Here is a 24,115-nt window from a genome sequence, read left to right as displayed (position 1 = left end):
CATCATCAGTTATTTTGCTCCCCAAATAGCAAAACTCGTTTACAACTTTAAGTGTCTGAATTCCTAATCTAATTCCCTCAGCATCACCCCACTTAATTCCACTACATTCCATTATCTTCGTTTCGCTTTTCTTGATGTTCATCTTAAACTGTCCATTCAAGGCACTTTCCATTCCGTTCAACTGCTCTTCCAAGTCCTTTGCTGTCTCTGACAGAATGACAATGTCATCGGTGAACCTTAAAGTTTTTATCTCTTCTCCATGGATTTTATTACCTACTCCAAACTTTTCTTTTGTTTCCTTTACTGCTTGCTCAATATACAGATTGAATAACATCGGGGAGAGGCTACATCCCTGTCTCACTTCCTTCCCATCCACTGTTCGGCTTTCATGTCCCTCGACGCTTATAACTGCCATCTGGTTTCTGTACAAATTGTAAATAGCCTTTCGATCACTTTGTTTTACCCTTGCCACCTTTAGAATTAGAAAGAGAGTATTCCAGTCAACATTGTCAAAAGCTTTCTCGAAGTCTGCAAATGCTGGAAACGTAGGTTTGCCTTTCCTTAATCTTTCTTCTAAGATAAGTCGTAGGGTCAGTATTGCCTCACGTGTTCCAACATTTCTACGGAATCCAAACTGATCTTCCCCGAGGTCGGCTTCTACCAGGTTTTCCATGCGCCTGTAAAGAATTCGCGTTAGTATTTTGCAGCTGTGACTTATTAAACTGATAGTTCTGTAATTTTCACATATGTCAACACCTTCTTTCTTTGGGACTGGAATTATTATATACTTCTTGACGTCTGAGGGAATTTCGCCTGTCTCATACATCTTGCTCACCAGATGGTAGAGTTTTGTCAGGACTGGCTCTCTCAAGGCTGTCAATCGTTCTAATGGAATATTGTCTACTCCGGGGGCCTTGTTTCGACTCAGGTCTTTCAGTGCTCTGTCTAACTCTTCACGCGGTATCATATCTCCCATTTCATCTTCATCTACATCCTCTTCCATTTCCATAATATTGTCCGCGAGTATATCGCCCTTGTATAGACCCTCTATATACTCCTTCCACCTTTCCCTTCTTTGCTTACAAGGGAACCTCCCCACCGCACCCCCCTCAGACATAGTTATAAGTTGGCACAGTGGACAGGCTTTGAAAAACTGAACACAGATCAATCGAGAAAACAGGAAGAAGTTGTGTGGAACTATGAAAAAAATAAGAAAATATACAAACTGAGTAGTCCATGCGCATGATAGGCAACATCAAGGATAGTGTGAGCTTAGGAACGCTATGGTCCTGTGGTTAGCGTGAGCAGCTGCGGAACGAGAGGTCCTTGGTTCAAGTCTTCCCTCAAGTGAAAAGTTCATTTTGTTTATTTTGTTCATTGACGTCCCTGTTCACTGTAATAAGTTTAGTGTCTGTGTTTTGCAACCGCACCGCAAAACCGTGCGATTAGTAGACGAAAGGACGTGCCTCTCCAACGGGAACCAAAAACATTTGATCCAAAGGTCTTAGGTCAACCGGTCAACAGATTCATCCACAGGAAAACACGTCTGATATATTCTATACGGCACCGGTGACGGCATGTGCGTCACATGACAGGAATATGTTATCGACCCACCTAACTTGTACACTTGGCGAATGGGTAAAGAGATTCTTCTACCTTGCCCGATTTAGGTTTTCTTGTGGATGTGACAATCACTCCCAAAAAAGTAATGAAAACATAAAAGTTTGTCACATAAACTGCAACAAATGAATGCAACAGTTTCACAGTCGCACAGTTTCCCTTGTGCTCTGTCAAAACATATGTTTTTAACGTTTTCAAATTTTTCCGTGCGTAGACCGTCTAATCCTGCATATGTCCAAGTAACAGTAAGAACATGTCCTGGAATTTTGGTGAGCGAGGTTTATTATATAAAAAATTAAACTTGTCACTCAAGGGAAGCTTGAAAAAAGGACCTCACGTTCCACAGCTGCTCACGCTAACCACCGGACCTCGGCGCTCCCGAACTCAAACCGTCCTTTTGTTGTCTATGTTGCGCATGGACTACTCAGCTTCTACATTTTGCTTATTTTTTCATAGTTCCACACAACTTCTTCCTGTTTTCTCGATTCATCTGTGTTCAGTTTTTCAAGGCCTATCCACTGTGCCAACTTATAACTAAATCTGAGGAGGGCGGATGGGGAGGTTCCCTTGTTAGAACTGGGTTTCCATCTGAGCTCATGATATTCATACAAGTGGATCTCTTTTCTCCAAAGCTCTCTTTAATTTTCCTGTAGGCAGTATCTATCTTACCCCTAGTGAGATAAGCCTCTACGTCCTTATATTCGCCCTCTAGCCGTCCCTGCTTAGACATTTTTCACCTCCTGTCGATCTCATTTTTCAGATGTTTGTATCCCTCTTTGCCTGCTTCATTTACTGCATTTTTGCATTTTCTCCTTTCTGCAATTAAATTCATTATCTCTTCTGCTACCCAAGGATTTCTACTAGCTTTCGTCTTTTTACCTACGTGATCCTCTGTTGCCTTCACTATTTCATCCCTCAAAGCTACTCATTCTTCTTCTACTGTATTTCTTTCCTCTATTTCTGTCAATTGTTCACTTATGCTCTCCCTGAAACTCAGTACCACCTCTGGTTTAGTCAGTTTATCCAGGTCCCATCTCCTTAAAATTTCTCATTTTTGCAGTTTCCTGGTTTTAATCTAGAGCTCATAGCCGATAGATTGTGGTCAGAGTCCACATCTACCCCTGGAACTGTCTTACAATTTAAAACCTGGTTCCTAAATCACTTTCTCACCATTACATAATCTATCTGAAACCTTCCAGTATCTCCACGCTTCTTCTATGTATACAACCTTCTTTTATGATTCTTGAACCAAGTGTTTGTTATGATTAAGTTACACTCTATGCAAAATTCTACCAGGTGGCTTCCTCTTTCATTTCTTAGCCCCAATCCGTATTCACCTACTATAGTTCCTTCTCTCCATTTCCCTACTATAGAATTCCAGTCACCCATGACTATTAAACTTTCGTCTCCCTTCACTACCTGAATAATTTCTTCTATCTCATCATACATTTCTTCAATTTCTTCGTCATCTGCAGAGCTAGTTGGCATGTAAACTTGAACTACTGTAGTAGGCGTGGGCTTCATATTTATCTTGGCCACAATAATGCGTTCACTATGCTATTTGTAGTAGCTTACCCGAACTCCAATTTTTTTATTCATTATGAAACCTACTCATGCATTACCCCTATTTGATTTTGTATTGATAACCGTGTATTCACCTGACCAAAAGTCTTGTTCCTCCTGCCACCGAACGTCACTAATTCCTACTAAATCTAATTTTAACTTACCCATTTCCCTTTTTAAATTTTCTAACCTACCTGCCCGATTAAGTGATCTGACATTCCACGCTCCGATCCGTAGAACGCCAGTTTTATTTCTCCTGATAACGACGTCCTCTTGAGTAGTACCCGTCCGGAGATCTGAATGTGGGACTAACCTGCGGAATATTTTACCCAAGTGGACACCATCATCATTTAATCATACAGTAAAGCTGCATGTCCTCGGGAAAAATTACGGCTGTAGTTTCCCCTTGCTTTCAGCCGTTCGCAGTACCAGCACAGCAAGGCCGTTTTGGTTAGTGTTACAAGGCCAGATCAGTCAATCATCCAGACTGTTGCCCCTGCAAGTATTGAAAAGGCTGCTGCCTCTCTTCAGGAACCACACGTTTGACTGGCCTCTCAACAGATACCCCTCCGTTGTGGTTCCACCTACGGCACGGCAATCTGTATCGTTGAGGCACGCAAGCCTCCCCACCAACTGCAGGGTCCATGGTTCATGGTGGGGGGTGGGGTGACGGAAATAAAATAACGGTTCAAGCGTGGGATTAAATGTCAGTGGTAGGATTCGCTGATGGCTTTGCCATCCTCGTTGAGGGTGAAGAATAATTAGAAGATGTGTTTAAGGAATGAACATTATTTATAGGATATGGATTGAGAATAAATCGAAGGAAGAAGAAACTAACGAGGAGGAATTCAAATGAGATTACCGGCAAATTTAACATCAAAATTGGTGGTTACGAAGCAGTCGAAGTTAAGGAATTCTACAACCTAGGCAGCGTGATGGACATAAAGAGCAGACTATCCCTGGAAAAACGGCATTTCTGGTCAAGAGTCGTCTTCTGTTAACAAACATACCATTAATTTCAGGAAGTAATTTCTGAGAATTTACTGTTGGAGCGCAGTATCGTTTGGTAGTCAAACATGTAATGTGGGAAATCCAGGTGGTCTCATAAGGCAAGGAGTCCTCTGCAGAATCGAGAAGGAAAGGAATACGTGTAAAGCATTGACAAAAAGAAGACATATGATAATAGTACATCAGGGAATGACTTCCATAGTACCAGAGGGAGCAGTAGAGGGCAAGAACTGTAGAGAAAGGAGGAGATTTTGAATACATCCCATAAGTAGTCGAAGACATAGGTTACAAGTCCTACTCTGTGGTTAAAAGGAAGTTTTTCGTGGCGGGCTGCATCAAACCATTCTGAAGAGAGACGACAGAAAAAATTGTTGAATTCTGTGCAACAATTTTACAGTAAGATTTTGCGTGTTTTCAGTCAGCTGATGTAGAGAGGTTGTCTGAACAGATCGTCTGAGTATTAATGGAATGTTTTCTAAACGTTGAAAGAGTGTAAGGTAAAGTAATTAGTTTCGGATAAGGTTTCTGTATCTACCAGTGAGCAGGTAAATATTCGACGACTCCTACTAGATGTCTGAGTAGACTCTAAAGGATGTGGATCTTTGGGGAAGTCGTACTGACTAATTTCGATCGGGGGTTTGAAATGGTGTACTAATAATCAGTAGCAGAATGATCCTGCATCTGTTACTCAAAGTTGGGTGTGAGTGTTTGTTGATGGAAGACAGTTTAGAAGTTACATTTAAGGAAATACCGCTTGCTTTTGAAACCTTCTATACACAGCATTTTACAGGTTGGTAATCCGTTTAGAGAGGAGGCTAATTCCTAATTATTGAAGCACTTGAATCGAAATATAAGTAGTGGTAGCACAGAGTTAATTTTGTTTAATTTTTTTCTTTATTTAAGACCAGGCGTAACAGGCAGAAAAGAATGTTTCAAACCGGCAGTTCCCATTTACTAGTGCTGTGTAGGAAACAATAAAAGTAAATAACTAATTTGTTGATGTATTAAAAAAATTGCTAGCTTAATAGTATTCCAGTAACTTATCCAAAGGACAGACAACTAAAATGCTAGTAATTAATTTAAAAAATTACAGTTTTAACAGTATCGTATATTGCACAAAAGAAATAAAAAGTATTGTCGAAACAAAGAAATACCAACATCAAAGAAAAGGAAAGGAAAAGATACTCTGGACAGAAAATAAGGTGTGATATATGGAGTACTCACAGACAAAATTGAGACAGCTAGAGGGAGTTTCATCTCTTGGTAACAATATTTTATATTTCGAAGTATTACAGTATTAAGAAGAACAGAATCAGAGCCAGTAAAACAGTGCTACCTGTGTGAATATTTAGCAAAAAACATATGAAAGTGAAGAACGTGTGATTGCTATATTATGTATGATGTAGTCTGAAGACCTTATTTCTTCCTGCAGAGGTCATATGCGCTTGTCTGAGAGAGAGAGAGAGAGAGAGAGAGATAGAGAGAGAGAGAGAGAGAATGTGATACAGTACCAGTTGCAGTAACCATTTTCTAGTGGTTACACGATTTGTAATTGCAGAAGTAACAAACAGTATCCCATAGTAAGCCCGCCTTGCTAGCCACGCGGTCTAACGCGCTGCTTCCCGAGCGGGAAGGCGTGCTGGTCGCCGGCAGGAATCCACCCGGCGGATTAACGTCGAGTTCCGGTGTGCTTGCAGCCTGCGGATGGTTTTTAAGGCGGTCTTTCATCTACCTCGGCGAATGCGGGTTAGTTCGTCTTATTCTACCTCAGTTACACTATGTCGGCGATTGCTGTGCAAACATTGTCTACACGAACGCGTACACCGTAATTCCTCTACCGCGCAAACATTTGGAGTTTCACTCGTCTGGTATGAGACGTTCCTGGGAGGGGTGAGGGGGGGGGGGGGGGCACTGGGGGCCTAACCGAGTAACGCTGGGTTCAGTGTGGCGGTGAGGTGCTGTGGCCTGTTGTGGGGCCCATGGCGGGACGAAGCCTCTCCATCGCTTCTAGGTCCCAGGTTTAACGCACAATACGTAGACACACCCACACACACACAATCTAGAAGTAGCGCATACTGCAGATTTTCACATTAGCTATCCTAGTATCATGATTATTATTTTCATTTGTTGGATTTCGTTTTTTTTTTCTTGTAATGCAGTAATACTGCATACAAATATAGTCAAGAGTGGTGTAGTGCATGGCTATCATCTCTACTTAGCTATTTAATAGTGGCACAGGTGGAACTTGGAGATACCCATTTCTTTGTAATTGCATTTATTAACTGCCTCTAAAATTTGTTACTGAAGTGTGCAACAGCGTCATATTATAGCTCTGAATTTTTTTTAATGAAGTGTTTTTTCTACACCGATTGCCGTCAGATCAAGGAAGTGAAGCGCAGTCAGGCTGGGCTAGCACTGGAAGGGTGAGCATCCGGTCTCGGTCTGCCGAGCGCTGTTGGCAAGCGGGGTGGACTCAGCCCTTGTGAGGCAAACTGAGGAGATATCTACATCTACAACTACATTTATACTCCGCAAGCCACCCAATGGTGTTTGGTGGAGAGAACTTTACGTGCCACTGTCATTACCTCCCTGTCCTGTTCCAGTTGAGTATGGTTCGTGGGAAGAACGACTGCCGGAAAGCCTCCGTGCGCGCTCGAATCTCTCTAATTTCACATTCGTGACCTCCTCGGGAGTTATAAGTAGGGGGAAGCAATATATTCGATACCTCATCCACAAACGCACCCTCTCGAAACCTGGACAGCAAGCTACACCGCGATGCAGAGCGCCTCTCTTGCAGAGTCTGCCACTTGAGCCTCCTAAACATCTCCGTAACGTTATCACGCTTACCAAATAACCCTGTGACGAAACGCGCCGCTCTTCTTGGGATCTTCTCTATCTACTCTGTCAACCTGACCTGGTACGGACCCCACACTGATGAGCAATACCCAAGTATAGGTCGAACGAGTGTTTTGTGAGCCACCTCCTTTGTTGATGGACTACATTTTCTAAGGACTCTCCCAATGAATCTCAACCTGGTACCCGCCTTACCAACAATTAATTTTATGTGATCATTCCACTTCAGATAGTTCCGCACGCATACCCCCATATATTTTACAGAAATAACTGCTACCAGTGTTTGTTCCGCTATCATATAAACATATGATAAAGGATCCTTTTTTCTATGTATTCGCAATACATTACATTTGTGTATGTTAAGAGTCAGTTGCCACTCCCTGCACCAAGTGCCTATCCGCTGCAAATCTTCCTGCATTTCGGTGCAATTTTCTAATGCTGAAACTTCTCTGTATACTACAGCGTCATTCACGAAAAGCCGCATGGAACTTCCGACACTATCTACTAGGTCATTTATATATATTGTGAAAAGCAATGGTCCCATAACACTGCCTGTGGCACGCCAGAAGCTACTTTAACGTCTGTAGACGTCTCTCCATTGAGAACAATATGCTGTGTTCTGTTTACTAAAAACTCTTCAATCCAGCCACACAGCTGGTCTGTTATTCCGTAGGCTCTTACTTTGTTTATCAGGCGACAGTGCGGAACTGTATCGAACGCCTTCCGGAAGTCAAGGAAAATGACATCCACCTGGGAGCCTGTATCTAATATTTTCTGGGTCTCATGAACAAATAAAGCGAGTTAGGTCTCAAACGATCGCTGTTTCCGGAATCCATGTTGATTCCTACAGAGTAGATTCTGGGTTTCCAGAAATGACATGATACACTAGAAAAAAACATGTTCTAAAATTCTACAACAGATCGATGTCAGAGATATAGGTCTATAGTTTTGCGCATCTGCTCGACGACCCTTCTTGAAGACTGGGACTACCTGTGCTCTTTTCCAATCATTTGGAACCATCCGTTCCTCCAGAGACTTGCGGTACACGGCTGTTAGAAGGGGTGCAAGTTCTTTCGCGTACTCTGTGTAGAATCGAATTGGTATCCCGTCAGGTCCAGTGGACTTCCCTCTGTTGACTGATTTCAGTTGCTTTTCTATTCCTTGGACACTTATTTCGATGTCAGCCATTTTTTTCGTTTGTGCGAGGATTTAGAGAAGGAACTGCGGTGCGGTTTTCCTCTGTGAAACAGCTTTGGAAAAAGGTGTTTAGTATTTCAGCTTTACGCGTGTCATCGTCTGTTTCAATGCCATCATCGTCCCAGAGTGTCTGGATATGCTGTTTCAAGCCACTTACTTATTTAACGTAAGACCAGAACTTCCTAGGATTATCCGTCAAGTCGGTACATAAAATTTTACTTTCGAATTCACTGAACGCTTCACGCATAGCTCTCCTTACGTTAACTTTGACATTGTTTAGCTTCTGTTTGTCTAAGAGGTTTTGGCTGCGTTTAAAGTTGCAGTGAACCTCTGTTTGCTTTCGCAGTAAAGTAGCGGCTCCGCTCTCGTAAACTCACATACGGCCAGGAGAGCGGTGTGCTCACCACATGCCCCTCCGTATCCGCATCAAGTGACGCCTTTGGGCTGCGGGCGACACGGCGGCCGGTCGGTAGCGTTGGGCCCTCCCAGGCCTGTACGGGTGGAGTTTAGTCTTCTTTCTGTATCACTGCAATGATACTAATTTTATCTACATTTCACATTATAGCATCTTGCAGTTGTCATTTACTGCTGAACTTACTTAAAGTCTGAATAACATGATTATTAGTTCTAAGATTTTTACTATGTTGTTATTGAAATCTTTGATATTTCATTGCTCATTTGGTAATTTTCTGGTAATTCTGCTACATCTAATACTACCTTAATATAGGCAATTACGGACTTAAAATTTTGTATAATATCGTTCTGGAGTTAATGTGTAGATTAGTTCTATAGAAAATAATTCTGCTTTTATGGTATAGGAATTTATGTTGGTTGGATTGTTCAGTCTTTCACAAAACTTGAATTCTGAATTGGATACATCCTTCCCTTGATCTGTATTTGTTTTTGCGTGTTCACTTAATTATCTCTACCCGAAGTTTCTAGATCGAATTTGGGCAAGATAAACTTTTTTGACGAATATCTACAATCTGCCATTTTTCAGTCTTTTAGTTTAACACACTTCATTACATTCGCCTTGACAAAAATATCGACGAGTGCTTACTCGGATGTCCAACTCCTCAATAGACACTGAATGTTGTGCTTTCTTTGAACGTTCTCCAAAAGCATGATTTTTATTCGCTGAAACATCAGGAAAGCACTTGTGTCCTGGTTAGACACTGTCATGATTATTTTTTGGTTACGCTGTTCTGCAGCTTCGAAAGAGAAAACAGGTTTCTATTTGTACCGTTCTGATTACACTTGCAGAATGAGAGGACTGATCTGTGAGGCGTGTTTCGATTACGGGCGCACAGAAATTCACGAAACACGCATACGAATGAGAGGAAGAGATTATCACACGCATATCACGCAGTGCGTTGCCAAAGAGGCGGAGTCTCTTGGGCCGCTGAACTTTGGACGGTTGACAGCGGCGCGCACTTAAAAGCACAACTTAAACGCCCGCGTGAGGAGAGGTGAAATGTTTGAGCCCGCCAGGACGGGTTGCGCACTGGTGCGCACAGAAACTCCGCATGGAGTTCACAGCGGCTCAACCATGGAAGTGTACACACACTCACACACACACGCACACACACACACACACACACACACACACACACTCACACTGACAGAAGACTAGCACGGACGCCCTTCCCTTCTCTTAGTGAGAGGGCGCTGTCTTTCCTTTGTCTTTTGTAATCCGCATCCCGGCATCCGACTCGAGTGCTCTCTTTTACGCACTCCATTCTTGAAGTTCTTTGGGCGGCTGGAATGTTTAAAACCGCTCGAGATCGTCGAGAGCGGCCGCGCCCGCGGTGATAAAGGCACGTTGGAAATGCGTCTGAGCGACGGTGCAGCGGGGGCCCAGCGTACCGCCGGGCTGGGCCGTTCGAGGGCCTCTTCTTGGCGCAGAAAGAACAATGGCCTGCCGCGGCACGAGGACAGAAATATTCTGGATGTTTTCAGAGCGCTGCTGCTGCTGCTACAGTCCACTTCACTTTACAGCTGGCACTGAGAGTGCTCTCTATCTCCGTTGCACTCCTCTCAATGAATGGGTAATAATAGTTCTCTATTCAAAAAAGAAGCGATACGTTTTTATCTTACCGCTTACTATTATTTCCACAGCATCATTCAGACAAGTACTGAGTTTGGAAGTTCCTCTACGACGATCACGAGATTGTGCAAGACTCCAGTCATTCCGCGATATTTCTATGGTTTTTAGGGAGTCTTCAATTACCGTCTATTGAACTCTAGACTGAGTGTCTGGTGTGGACTCTACGGTGTAACTTTATCATAACTAAAGGCAGCAAGATTATTTAGACAAATTTTCGAATTAGTAGAATATAATGCAGAGTTACTGTGGCTCTGTCTGGTTATATGAAAAGAAAGAAAAGAGAAACCATAGGTTTCTAACATCTATCGGAACTGGATATACATCATAAATTGTTTCTCTCTCCTGTCTCTGTCCATCTCCTCCCCCCTCTTGCTTTGTCAGTCTCCTCCTCGGTCCTGACTCGCTATTCATCACCTCTCCTCCCATCTCTCTCTTCCTATCCCTCTCTCTGTCACCTCCTTCCCTCTTCCTCTGTCCATCGTCTCCTCCCTCTCTCCATCTCCTCCTTCCCTTCCTTTCGTTCTTACTGCCAATCGCTTCCTGCCCCCTTTCTATGTCCATTCATTCCTCCCCCTCTGCATCTTCTCCTGTTCCTTCTCTCTATCCATCTCCTCCCTTCCGCTTCCTACCTCCTTTTCCGCCCTCCCCATCCCCTTCTGTAAATATACTCTTTCCCCGTCCCTCTGATCTTCAGCCCTCTTTATTGTTGTTGCATAATCATACACTGTAGTAATATTCCAATTGCCGGCCGCTGTGGCCGAGCGGTTCTAGGCGCTTCAGTCTGGAACCGCGCGATCGCTACAGTCGCAGGTTCGAATGCTGCTTCGGGCATGGATGTGTGTGATGTCCTTAGGTTAGTTAGGTTTAAGTAGTTGTAAGTCTATGGGACTGATGACCTCAGATGTAAAGTCCAATAGTGCTTAGAGCCATTTGAACCAATATTGCAATTATAAGCAGATAAGCCATAACGACGATTTTCCAGTTTGGCAACAACGTTTCACTGTTGTATATATAGCCCATGTCCGTCGCAATGTCCATGAGAGTACTGTGTAACAATTTTAAGGAAATCGGTCACGAACCTTGCGAGATTTTTGGTATTAACTTTTCCCCATTTTCTGCTATATATTTATTTATGTAAGTATTTAAAAATATGCTCGTATAAGTACGCACCTTGTGTCAAAATTTAAAAGCTATTGACGACGAGGTTTTGGAGATATGTGCTTCTGTACTAACGACAATTTATAAATAGTACATATATTTTCATACGTCGTGCATGAAGCTCTAGTAGGTATATAAAACACGTAATGCAACGTTGTGTCAAAATTCGTAGTTATTGGTGAAAATGTTGTAAGTAGGCTGTTTAGGGCTTTATGTTGGTAACGCCACGTGGCGCTCTGTATGAAAATCACTGGCTGTGCTGTGTGCAGTCTATGGCTGGTTGGCATTGTTGGAATATTCGGCATTGTAGTGTTGAGCAGTTGGCTGTTAATAGCGCGTAGCGTTGCGCAGTTGGAGGTGAGCCGCCAGCAGTGGTGGATGTGGGGAGAGAGATGGCGGAGTTTTGAAAGCGGATGATCTGGACGTGTGTCCAACACAGACAGTAAATTTGTAAGACTGGATGTAATGAAATTATATATATATATATATATATACACAGGGTGATTCAAAAAGAATACCACAACTTTAAAAATGTGTATTTAATGAAGGAAACATAATATAACCTTCTGTTATACATCATTACAAAGAGTATTTAAAAAGGTTTTTTTTCGCTCAAAAACAAGTTCAGAGATGTTCAATATGGCCCCCTCCAGACACTCGAGCAATATCTACCCAATACTCCAACTCGTTCCTCACTCTCTGTAGCATATCAGGCGTAACAGTTTGGATTGCTGTTGTTATTTCTCGTTTCAAATCATCAATAGTGGCTGGGAGAGGTGGCCGAAACACCATATCCTTAACATACCCCCATAAGAAAAAATCGCAGGGGGTAAGATCAGGGCTTCTTGGAGGCCAGTGATGAAGTGCTCTGTCACGGGCTGCCTGGCGGCCGATCCATCGCCTCGGGTAGTTGACGTTCAGGTAGTTACGGACAGATAAGTGCCAATGTGGTGGCGCTCCATCCTGCTGAAATATGAATTGCTGTGCTTCTTGTTCGAGCTGAGGGAACAGCCAATTCCCTAACATCTCCAGATACTGTAGTCCAGTTACAGTAGCACCTTCGAAGAAAAAGGGACCAAAACCTTTTTTGGCTGAATGAAACTTTATAGCTCCCTTAATTCGCCGACAGATAGTGCTTAGCTCTGCCTTTTGTCGTTGCAGAGTTTTAAATTCCTAAAGTTGTGGTATTCCTTTTGAATCGATTCACTTCTGCCGTACTCAATAACACAAAAAGCTTTCTGTTGAGCGGTCGCCATCTTAGCATCAACTGACGCTGACGCCTAGTCAACAGCGCCTCAAGCGAACAAACGTACAACTAAATGAAAATTTATAGCTCCCTTCATTCGCCGACAGATAGTGCTTAGTTCTGCCTTTTGTCGTTGCAGAGTTTTAAATTCCTAAGGTTGTGGTATTCTTTTTGAATCACCCTGTATAATGACTTTTTAACACTATTAAGGTAAATACATTGCTTGTTCTCTATCAAAATCTTTCATTTGGTAACTATGTCTATCAGTAGTTAGTGCCTTCAGTAGCTAGAATCTTTTATTTAGCTGGCAGTATTGGCGCTCGCTGTATTGCAGTAGTTCGAGTAATGAAGATTTTTGTGAGGTAAGTGATTCATGAAAGGTATAGGTTATTGTTAGAAGCAATCAGAGCCATTCCAGTTCCATCCACAAAAAAACAAGTCCGCAGTTTTCTAGGTCTCGTAAATTTTTACCTTCGTTTTCTGAATATGCAAATTCTAGTTACACCAAAACTTTGTTCTCTCACTAAAGAAATATACTACTTGGAACTGGGACGAACAAGCACAGTTGGAATTCAATTCTTTGAAAGAAGCGCTACTTAACGCGCCAATTCTATCTAGCTCATCCAGATCTGTCACAAGATTTCTGCCTTAGCACGGATTCTTCTAAAGTCGTTCTTGGTGCCCATTTATTTCAAGAAGCCATAGAAAATGACACTACTGTTCAGAAAACCATTGTTTTTGCTAGCCAAGTGCTAACACAATCTGAAAAAAATTATTCCGTTACTGAATTAGAAGCTTTAGCTATCGTTTGGGCATTTAACAAATATCGTTTCTGTCTTTCTGGTAAGCACGTAAAAGTATACAGTGATCATCGTGCATTACAATTTGTTATGTCTTCAAAATTAAATCATGACAGGTTAAAACGTTATGCATTGTTTCTGCAAGAATTCCACTTCACAGTAGCCTACATTCCCGGCAAGCAGAACATTGTTGTGGACGCACTGTCACGCGCACCGGCTGGAATTGAGAAAAGTAACGCAGAAGGCAACCTCGAGAAAAATTTCAGTATTCTTTACATTCAGAAAGTCGCCTCTGAAAACTTGATCACCACATCTTTAAAGGACATTGCTCATGAAGAAGATAAAGATCCGATTTGGAAACACATCAAAAGTGAATGGCGTGAAAAGACACACACACGGCATTATTATCTGGTTAGAAACAACATACTCTTCAAACGCTGCACTGTTGGTGACAAGCTATGGGTACCTCGCATTCCTGACGATTTTGTTAAGAAGCTCATTTGGGACATTCATTTCAGCTACTCACATTTTGATCCACGAAAATGTTATCATATATTTCGGATTACTTGTTATTTTAACAATGTGGAAAAGAGAATTCAAAGAGTCTTGTCTATTTGTAAACTTTGTCAAAAGGCTAAACCATCTAGTGTCTCACATCGTGCTCCGTTGTTTCCTATCATTCCTTCTAAATTAACAGAATTTGCTGCCGTTGAAATCAATAAGCTTTGCAGACTTTATTGTCACAGAAAGCATCAGCACTGGTACAGATATTTACACATATTTCAAAACGTGCTGAATGAAATGCCTCATGACTCCACTGCTTTACCACCTATACTTGTACTGAAGAATGAAGAACCACCGAACAGAATCAGAGAGCTTGTACATTTTCAGAATACACGTAAACTTCGTCACAAAGACATAATTTATTTGGCTATTCAAAATATAAATTTTGCAGCAGACAAAAGGAGAAAACTGCACGGTAAAGCAAATGCAGAGAAATTATATATTGGTCAGAAGTTCTCATTAAAGCTAATTCATTGTCACATAAGAAGAAACACTTGAGTCACAAATTCTTTCTGATTTACAATGGACCTTACAGAATCCGACGTATTCCACATGATAATTGCGTTGAAGTTGAAACTCTGCGTACTAGGAAGAGTAAAATATTGCACCACATTTCACATGTAAAACCGGTTATTGAGGGATAATCGGTTTTTTTTTAACTTAGTCTTTGTATAAAATTTTTCACTTCACGTTACACCAGTATTGCTAGTAAGATTTTACTGTAACATTTTGGTTTACTTGAAAATACATTATGGATTTAAAGTTCTTTCTGAGACATACCAGATGACACAGTGGTTAGTTTATTTGGCAGCTGCAGGACTATATTACGACGCTACTAATGTGTGACACAATTTACTTTGTTGCTTTTGCGGTGTATATGTTTTATATCTGAACAGTTTTTCTGAATTCTTCTGGAAAGGAAAACATGTTTTAGTTGTAACTTTTGTGGTATTGCTACAATGAGACAGCCAATATGTAACACAACAATACGTTACAAAGCAGTACTTATTTCACCACGACAATAAGCGTAACAGCTACGATATCTATACGCATAGCAATTCACTTTGTTTATTACGAGGTAAGTACATTGACTTCTACAGAACTTTGCTTACCGACGACGATAATTACGACACTTGGCACATATTTTACCCTTAAGTAATGACAGAGATTGTCTTACAACAAGACGCACAGTTTAGCGCTACAGTACATGTATTTGAGTGATTGATTTTGTACTTAAAACATTTATGTTTAAAGATTTTTGAATTACAATGATACAAAGGTTTACCATGATACATTTCATTCCACTGCTGTAATTTGAAACACCTGAGTGTATAATTACATTAATCCTCAGGGGGGTACACGCTTACTTTGTGTACCATGTGTTTGGCAAGCACAGGGAGCAACTTTAAACATCGGTACCATATTTCTCTAACACAGAATTACACAGCTATCTGATTATTTAACAGAGACAGAAAAAAATTTTTACTATGTCAGTGACACATGTTTACGCAATTACACAGGTGGATAATTTCACACTTATGAAATTGTATTTCGTCAGCACTGTGTGAACTGTTCATATTTTTTCGGAACCATTGTGATACTATGAGAGCTTTGAATGTTGTATTTGGTAAGGAAGCATGATTTTTGAAGTACGTTTGAGGTAGATGAATTTATTGAAGGTCTTGAAATTATTGAAAGAAGCTGCAACGATTTTGAGATATGATTGATCTGTTATGATGTTATTATTACGATGACGATGGGTATTATTGTGTTGAGGTGTGTTTATGATCAATAAGATGATGCTATTGTATATGAGGAATGTGGTTACGTGTTTATATATATATGAATAATGAGTAGTGGCAAGGGACTCTCATTTGTGGAGAAGGATGTTGCAAACCAAGAAGCTTATTTTAAGAATTATGAAATGTGTGTACATGGGTGAATGTATCACAGTGGCACCGAAAATTTTTTGGACGTTGTTATATTTATAGGATTTTGTTTCTAAACATTTATAACGCAAATTCTCGACATGTTAAATTTTTTTTTTGTGACACTGTCACTGTAGCGCAACCTGCTGTCGTAAATATTTCGGTAAGAAAGCTAAGTAACCTTGATGTAATGCGTTGTGGACGCCCAGGTGTGCCAATCGCCTGAAAACAGAATGCTATTTGGTGGAGAAAAAAAAGAGGCCATTATCCTCACTATTGACGTTGCTTTGTAGAAAGCATCGCAGATACGACACGCTCAATCTAGAAAACATATGATTACACTGTGGAGCTCTTAATTTATGATATTTACTAAAATGTCTAATGAAATTATGAGAAACATTTTTTCATCTATTGTCTTTCTAGTTGAGAGATATTTTTACTGCCTTTGGGGACGCCATTTGCCTAGTGAATGACGTTTCACGCTTTGATTTGTAAATATATTTGTCTATTTTGTTTAATATCTAGTTTCTAGTTACACTGCAGCATTGGTTAAAATAAAATTTAATAGATGTACTAATATCTCTATTTTCTGTCTACAGATCCAGTAAAGAACAATATTATGATATACTTTCTTAGAAAAGAGAGCACCAATAGACAATTCCCATCACAGGAATTGCAAACATAATTTTTTTAAAGATTTGGTAACTTGTTTATTGTATTTGCTGCTGCTGTGTGCCAGGCATAGTGCTACTGAATTTCACTTTGTATTACTCTGTTAAGCCAGTTTTAGTATTTATTTGTTTTCAGTTTTTTTTGTTGGTCGACATTGGCTCATGGTAGTTGTAATGTTGCATTTTCTCTGCTAATTTAGATATACTGCTGCTTGCTTTGCCAATTTACATTTTTTTGTCATTACTTTTTGTGTCAATTTGTTTTGTGTTGCCACATTGCCTCGTCCCTTAGTATATATATATATATATATATATATATATATATATATATATATATATATATATATATCTGAGCCCAGTAGATTTAAGTTAGCTTAAGAGGGGGTAGACTATATAAGAAACTAACTATGAAGAATAGGGAAAGAATACATTGAGAAGTTATGTGAAAAAGATTTGGGCAAAAATGAGTATTGCAGAATAAGAAATATTTATTTAACAGGGTTAGATAGGATGATTATTATTATTATTATTATTATTTTTTTGCAGGAGCAAATGTTGAAATAAGAGGAAAGATCTATGGAATGAAGTTTTGGGTTGGACTGCAGTGCCAGATGTTACACTGAAAACGAACCCTGTCCTTTCCTTTTGCGTTATTCCGCTATGTGTTTGTGTACCCTTGTGTATTTGTGTTTTTCCTGTATTTATGTGTTTAGCTAATAAGATTTATGTTGTAGAATTTTGCTAGTACTAAGCTACATTCACTATGATGAGGAATACTGTTATCCTCACATATAATTTGCATTAATAATATGTTATTTTCTTTGTAAAGATGTTTATATACTTTATTAATTCTTTTCTGTTTCGGTGCTCATATGTGAAATTAATGTTTCGAAAACTATTCTCATTATTTTATATATTTACTTATGTCATCATTCCTGTAACACTGATGTACACGTTTATTTCTATTCTTTTTTAAAGTCTGTATTGCTACAAATGTTATCTGTATTATTATGTTTTTAATGATGTTTTCTCTACCTTTATTATTGTATTCTCATGTTTTAAAATTGTAATTGACACCAGTTAATCAAATTAAGTAACTTGTAAGCATTAATTTCACTGCACACGTTTCTGTTCGTTGTAGTATATGCACAATATGTGAAAAAAAGAGCACTGTTAGTGCACACACGTGTGTTGATAATTCAGCAAGCGACTGGTTAACAGCATTGCTGGTTCTAAGAACAATTCCAAAACCTTTGTGAGTGCACAAGTGGTGGTTTATGGACTCGCGATATTGTCTGCAAGACTCTTCGATGGTGATTCTGCACCTGCCTCTACAAGGACTGCAGTGGGTCTGCACCTTTGATGAGCCACAAATACCATTTTTTCTACAAGGATTACAGTGGGTCTGCACCTTTGACGGTCCACCAATACCATTATTGCCACAAGGACTGCAGTGGGTCTGCACCTCTGGTGGCCCACCAATACCGTAATCTCTAACAGGACTACGGTGGGTCTACTTTGTGATGACCTACCTACCAATATTCTTCAAAACTTCGACTGACTTAGCTGTGGGTTTGCTCTGTTGTGGCCCATTACCTGTCTGCATATCAAGAGACATTATCTTTCTGTTGGAAGGACAACACTACGTCTTCAAGACTGCATAGAAATTCGCTACTTCCGTGTGCATTTTTTTTACCGCTCAGACTTTGCACATAAAATTGTAATTAATACTGTGATGAATGATCAGGACTGTCTTTATGGACTGTGAGAAAATTTTAGCTTTTGACCAACGTTGTATCAAAAAGTGTGTGCATTTGTTATCTTTGTTACTGTAATTATGAAAAAAATTTTCAAATCTGTATTGGCCACGGCCGAAAACAATTTGTAAATATTTTTGTGGGGAGCATGGGGGCTATTTAAGTAGGGTGTTTAGGGTTTTATGTCGGTAAGGCCATTGTGCGCTCTGTATGAAAATCACTGGCTGTGCTGTGTGTAGTCTGTGGCTGGTTGGCATTGTTGGAATATTCGCCATTGTAGTGTCGAGCAGTTGGCTCTTAACAGCGCGTAGCGTTGCGCAGTTGGAGGTGAGCCGCCAACAGTGGTGGATGTAGGGATAGAGATGGCGGAGTTTTGAAAGCGGATGAGCTGGACGTGTGTCCATCAGAGACAGTAAATTTGTAAGACTAGATGTCATGAATTGATATATATATTATGACTTTTGAACACTATTAAGGTAAATACATTGTTTGTTCTCTATCAAAATCTTTCATTTGGTAGCTATGCTTGTCAGTAGTTAGTGCCTTCAGTAGCTAGAATCTTTTATTTAGCTGGCAGTATTTGCGCTCGCTGTATTGCAGTAGTTCGAGTAGCGAAGATTTTTGTAAGGTAAGTGATTCATGAAAGGTATAGGGTATTGTTAGTCAGGGCCATTCTTTTATAGGGATTATTAAAAGTCAGATTGCGTTGCGCAAAAAATATTGTGTGTTAGTTTAGTGTTGATCAGAATAAGTAAAGAGAGTAATGTTTGAGTACGGTCAGTTTTGCTCAGCTGTTTGAAAAGCAAATAATGTAAGAGATTTATCAGCACAGTCATTCATAAATTTTTCTAAGGGGACGCTTCAAAGTTTCTGAGAATTAACATTTTGAGCAAACTAACATTAGATTTTTCCTAGCAACGTATTATACAGTAAATATATAAAAACAAGTTCGTATTCCAATGCAACGTTGTGTAAAAAATTCGAAGTAATCAGTGGAAAACTTCCAGAGTGTTACAATTTTGTACAAGCAAACATTTAGATTTTTATTTATGAAAATAAGTAGATTGAACAAAACACTACCATACACTTCGTGATTTAATGCCGTGCTGTGTGTGGTTCAATGATGGGATGCAATTCTTACGATGACGCTCCACTTCTGTGGCATTCTTGTACCTAAGCCACCACTGACATCCAACTGAGAAAAGGGAACGTGGAATCCTAGTCACGTGTCATTCTTTGTGGCTTCTCACAGCCGTGGCAGGTGAAGGCCAGATTAAAGGTGGATTGAAAATATCATTGGTACTACCGGTATTCGACAACTCGGTTTCCAGACAGGAGTTTTGCAACTACACTACCTCCCACGTTTGTGCTTCTACGATTGATAAGATTAAAGAACTAAAATAATCTTAGTCATAAGTTACTGAAAACGGTTTATTAACACTATTAAGAACAACCATACAGGGTGAACTAAAACTCCAAGGACAAACTGGCAGTAGTATGGAACAAAGATATGGACCAAAAGAAGGAAAATGTATCCTGTGAACATGGAGTCAGAATGCATGTCTCTGGAGCTGTGAGGACTTATTCATATTCGCTACTGTGAAACACATCTCTTCTACCGAAATCTCTTTCCTTTCCATGTTTTGAGAGGTAGTTGTACAGAATAAAAAAGGAAAATCAGACACCAGGAAACGTGGACTGTGAAGCGTGCACGTGTTCGTCCTCGCTACTGTGAAACATGTCGCATCTACTGAGCATGTACTGCATTTAGAACACATGTGTGCTCGATATTTTTTTTCTTGTTTGGGTCTAAAATACCTGATCCTAGAATATGGAAGGCAAAGAGCTTTGGGGTTGAAGTAATGTGTTCCACAGTATCACACACTAGACAACCTAGTGTTCTCTCCCATTGTAAATAATTGTCACTTTTAGCAACGTATAATTAAAACCAAAATTATAGTAGCTTTACCTCTTTTACATTTTCAGTGACAATGTGTCTTTTTTAAGTATGTTATTCATAACTTACAATAGTTCTGTGAGATCGTAAATACCACTCCCGAGGTGCTTTACATTATTAGTTTGCAGCTGTATTTTATAATTATTCACAAACTGTCATTCGTGGGAAACGAGGAAGCAGTTTGGTGTAAGCAATGACATCTGTTCTCTTGTAGTGCATTTACTGTGCTTAACTTTTGTTCGCTTCCATTTAGCAGTTGTTTTAATTAATTTTATGATGGCTTTCATTTTTTATTATCAGTTCTGTACTGTGATATTGTGATTGCATGTAATAATTATAATCGCAAAAGCGACCATCGCACTCGACGGAGACCAAGTGCCATGTTTACGTGTTTGTCGTGGAGCACCAGGGTCTGGACAGTCTACTCTATGCAGCATGCCTTGCCTGTTTGAAATAGTCTCACCAGGCGGTCGGCAGGGTGATTTTGATCATTGTTTCTGAATTACGACTTCAACGTTACAATCACGCTATTTATATCTTGATTTTTAGCTCTATCCGGTGAGGATATAGTAGGCCTATACGACTGTTGTCAGTGTGTCTTGCTTATTTTATATCTTAAGATGCTGTAGCTGTAGCCAATTTCCTGTTTTGTTTAACTGCAGACTACCTGAAGATGGTCTATGACCAAAACTGTTCGTAGTGCATCAAATGTGTAAATTTACAGCTTAAGTGGTTTTCATTAATCATTTGGAAATAGTTGTAATACGTGACGGAGAAAATTAAACTGCTTGGAAAAGATTTTTTGCACCTTAAGACAGGCAATGCCAGTCACATCATGTGGCGAAGATGCAGATCATTTAAGTTTGGGTTGTCAATGTTAAGGAGTATGAAACATTTTTTGGGACAGTTGTATTTTGCCTACTCTCTATAATTTGAGAACACATAATTTAGTTTTCTGTTTCTTCAAAAGCCTAGCGATTTTGCCAACTGAATTGCCACTTCCAACACTGGGCGCCATTGGAAATTTATCGTGAGGTTGCACGGAGTTTCAGAAGTGAATACCTACTTAATTCCTGCCAGCTGTCCATCGAGCAATTCATCCGAGGAAGTCCTAAGAAACAGTTCCATCTATATCACGAAGATAGTAATAGGCATCTCAACAGTGTGTCAAAAATTAAGATTTTTTTCATTTAAAAATTTTGCAACGTGGTGCGGACCAGACTACAGCATAGATAATCTGCATCTAAAACTGTCCCTGGTTATTAGCGGCCGCAGGATCGTGGGAAATTACTTAGTTGAGGGTGAAGAACTCACAGGCAGGTAAAAGTGGGAAGATTAAAAACTGTGACCATGTGCCTATTATCAGTCCCAAGTGAGGTACACTGCCCCACTAAAGGCTGGATTACGACGTTAAGAAAATGTCGTCTTTCCTAAAACACTCCTCTGCCTACAATCTTGACAGTACGTATCGGAGTGTGAACAAGCCTCACCCAAAATTTTGTCCTTGCTTGCGGATAAATTTAATTGGGGGCTGAGTTGATTAAAATTTGCAGGATAGTTTTTCTGACCTAGAGATAAGGGGAGGTTCAAACTGTGGCTTATATTACGTTGTTGCATGTCTCCAGCTGTATAATGTTACGTGAAACTGTGGTGTCACCGCCAGACACCACACTTGCTAGGTGGTAGCCTTTAAATCGGCCGCGGTGCGTTAGTATACGTCGGACCCGCGTGTCGCCACTATCAGTGATTGCAGACCGAGCGCCGCCACACGGCAGGTCTAGGGAGACTTCCTAGCACTCGCCCCAGTTGTACAACCGACTTTGCTAGCGATGGTTCACTGACAAAATACGCTCTCATTTGCCGAGACGATAGTTAGCATAGCCTTCAGCTACGTCATTTGCTACGACCTAGCAAGGCGCCATTATCAGTTGCTATTGCTCTTGTTAATCATGTACCGTCAGACCGACGTTCACCATTTATGGATTAAAGTTAAGTATGCCACCAGCTACGTCCGTTTTTCTCAAGTCTAATTTCCCTGCCGTTTTCCACACCTCACGCCAGCCTGCGTGAGCTAAAACGCGTGCCTTTCGGCTTCCTCTAGTATTCCTGGGTTGGCTCTCCTGCCAATCCACAACAGAAACTATGCCACGTCGAGTTAGCAAAATTCTGGATATCAGCGATATTGTTTAAATGCGCCGTGGCGTAACAATTAATTCCCTATGTTCAAATAACATTTGTCGTAAATATTTAGTCACTGTAAATTCTGGATATCAGCGATATTGTTTAAATGCGCCGTGGCGTAACAATTAATTCCCTATGTTCAAATAACATTTGTCGTAAATATTTACTCACTGTAACGTGATTAAGCAACTGTTTATGTCTTTAATTAGTTCTGAAAGTACCATCTCATTTGCTGCAATAGTAAAACACTTACGAAACTAACAATAAAATTCTTGTACGTAGCTCATAAGAGATCGACAATTAGTCACTGCGTAGACCGAAGTTGACCTCAAGCACTTATTGATAATTAAGCTCTTCCATTATTTATGACGAAACTCCTCTCGCAAGGGCCGTGAAGGCCCAAAGGTACCGATCGGCCGCCGTGTCACCCCCAGCCCACAGGCGTCACTGGATGAGGAGATGGAGGTGCGTGTGAGTGAGCACACCGCTCTCCCGGCCGTATGTCAGTTTCCGAGACCGGAGCCGCTATATCTGAATCAAGTAGCACCTCAGTTTGTCTCACAAGGGCTGAGTGCACCCAGCTTGCCACCAGCGCTCGGCAAACCGGATGGTCTCCCATCCAAATGCTATCCCAGCCCGACAGCACTTCGGTGATCTGACGGGAACCGGTGTTACCACTGCGGCAAGGCCGTTGATATTTATGACGAAGCACTTCTAAAAATTCTATTTATCAGTTTTGCTTTTCTGAAATTAATGAAATCACTGTTCTTAAGCCACTCTCCCTCACGACTGTCTCAGAATCAAATTCATGAAAAAATTTAATCTGCTTCAATTCTGTGAACTGCGTGATAACTAACTTTTCAGAGAACACAATTTAATTATGAGCAATATCTTCAGAAATTTCAGGAGGCCTCCATTTCACGATACAATCGTTATATTGCGTTTCAACTAGAAGTTATTGCAGACACTTCAACACAACAAAGTCAGTATTCAGCAAAATAATTCTTCGCTACCTTAGTCAAATAATGTCTTCGACGACAATAGAATTTTACCGATGATGTCCTTACATTTTATAACATTTCTCGTGCTACAATTCCTTAAGAATAATTAATAGAATTTTATCAATGGATGTTCCTCTAATGAAACCGTTGGTTCTAATCACATGAACTCCCCCGCACCGCAAGATGCCGATTCGGCCAGCGGCAGTGATGGTTCGGGAGGGGGGGGGGGAAGACGCCGCTGGAACACCTTGTCGGAAACTCCCTCAAATACATGTAACTAAAAAAAAAAGAACTTCGTTTTAGTTCACATTTTTAACATAAACTTATTGCAAAATTTATTCACAAAAACAGGGCTTACTTTAGTTCGCTTAAGCATAGAAGTAAAGATACCCCGTATCCAAACTGGCGAACGTCACAAGAAAGTCTTTCCATTTTTTAATACAGTCTGATGAATTGTTCACTTTAAATAATGAGATGGCTTCGAGTATATACAAAAATTAAGAT

The sequence above is a fragment of the Schistocerca piceifrons genome, chromosome 7, assembly GCF_021461385.2.
Source record: "Schistocerca piceifrons isolate TAMUIC-IGC-003096 chromosome 7, iqSchPice1.1, whole genome shotgun sequence".
Taxonomy (NCBI): domain Eukaryota; kingdom Metazoa; phylum Arthropoda; class Insecta; order Orthoptera; family Acrididae; genus Schistocerca; species Schistocerca piceifrons.
Note: the sequence above shows the minus strand (reverse complement) of the source record.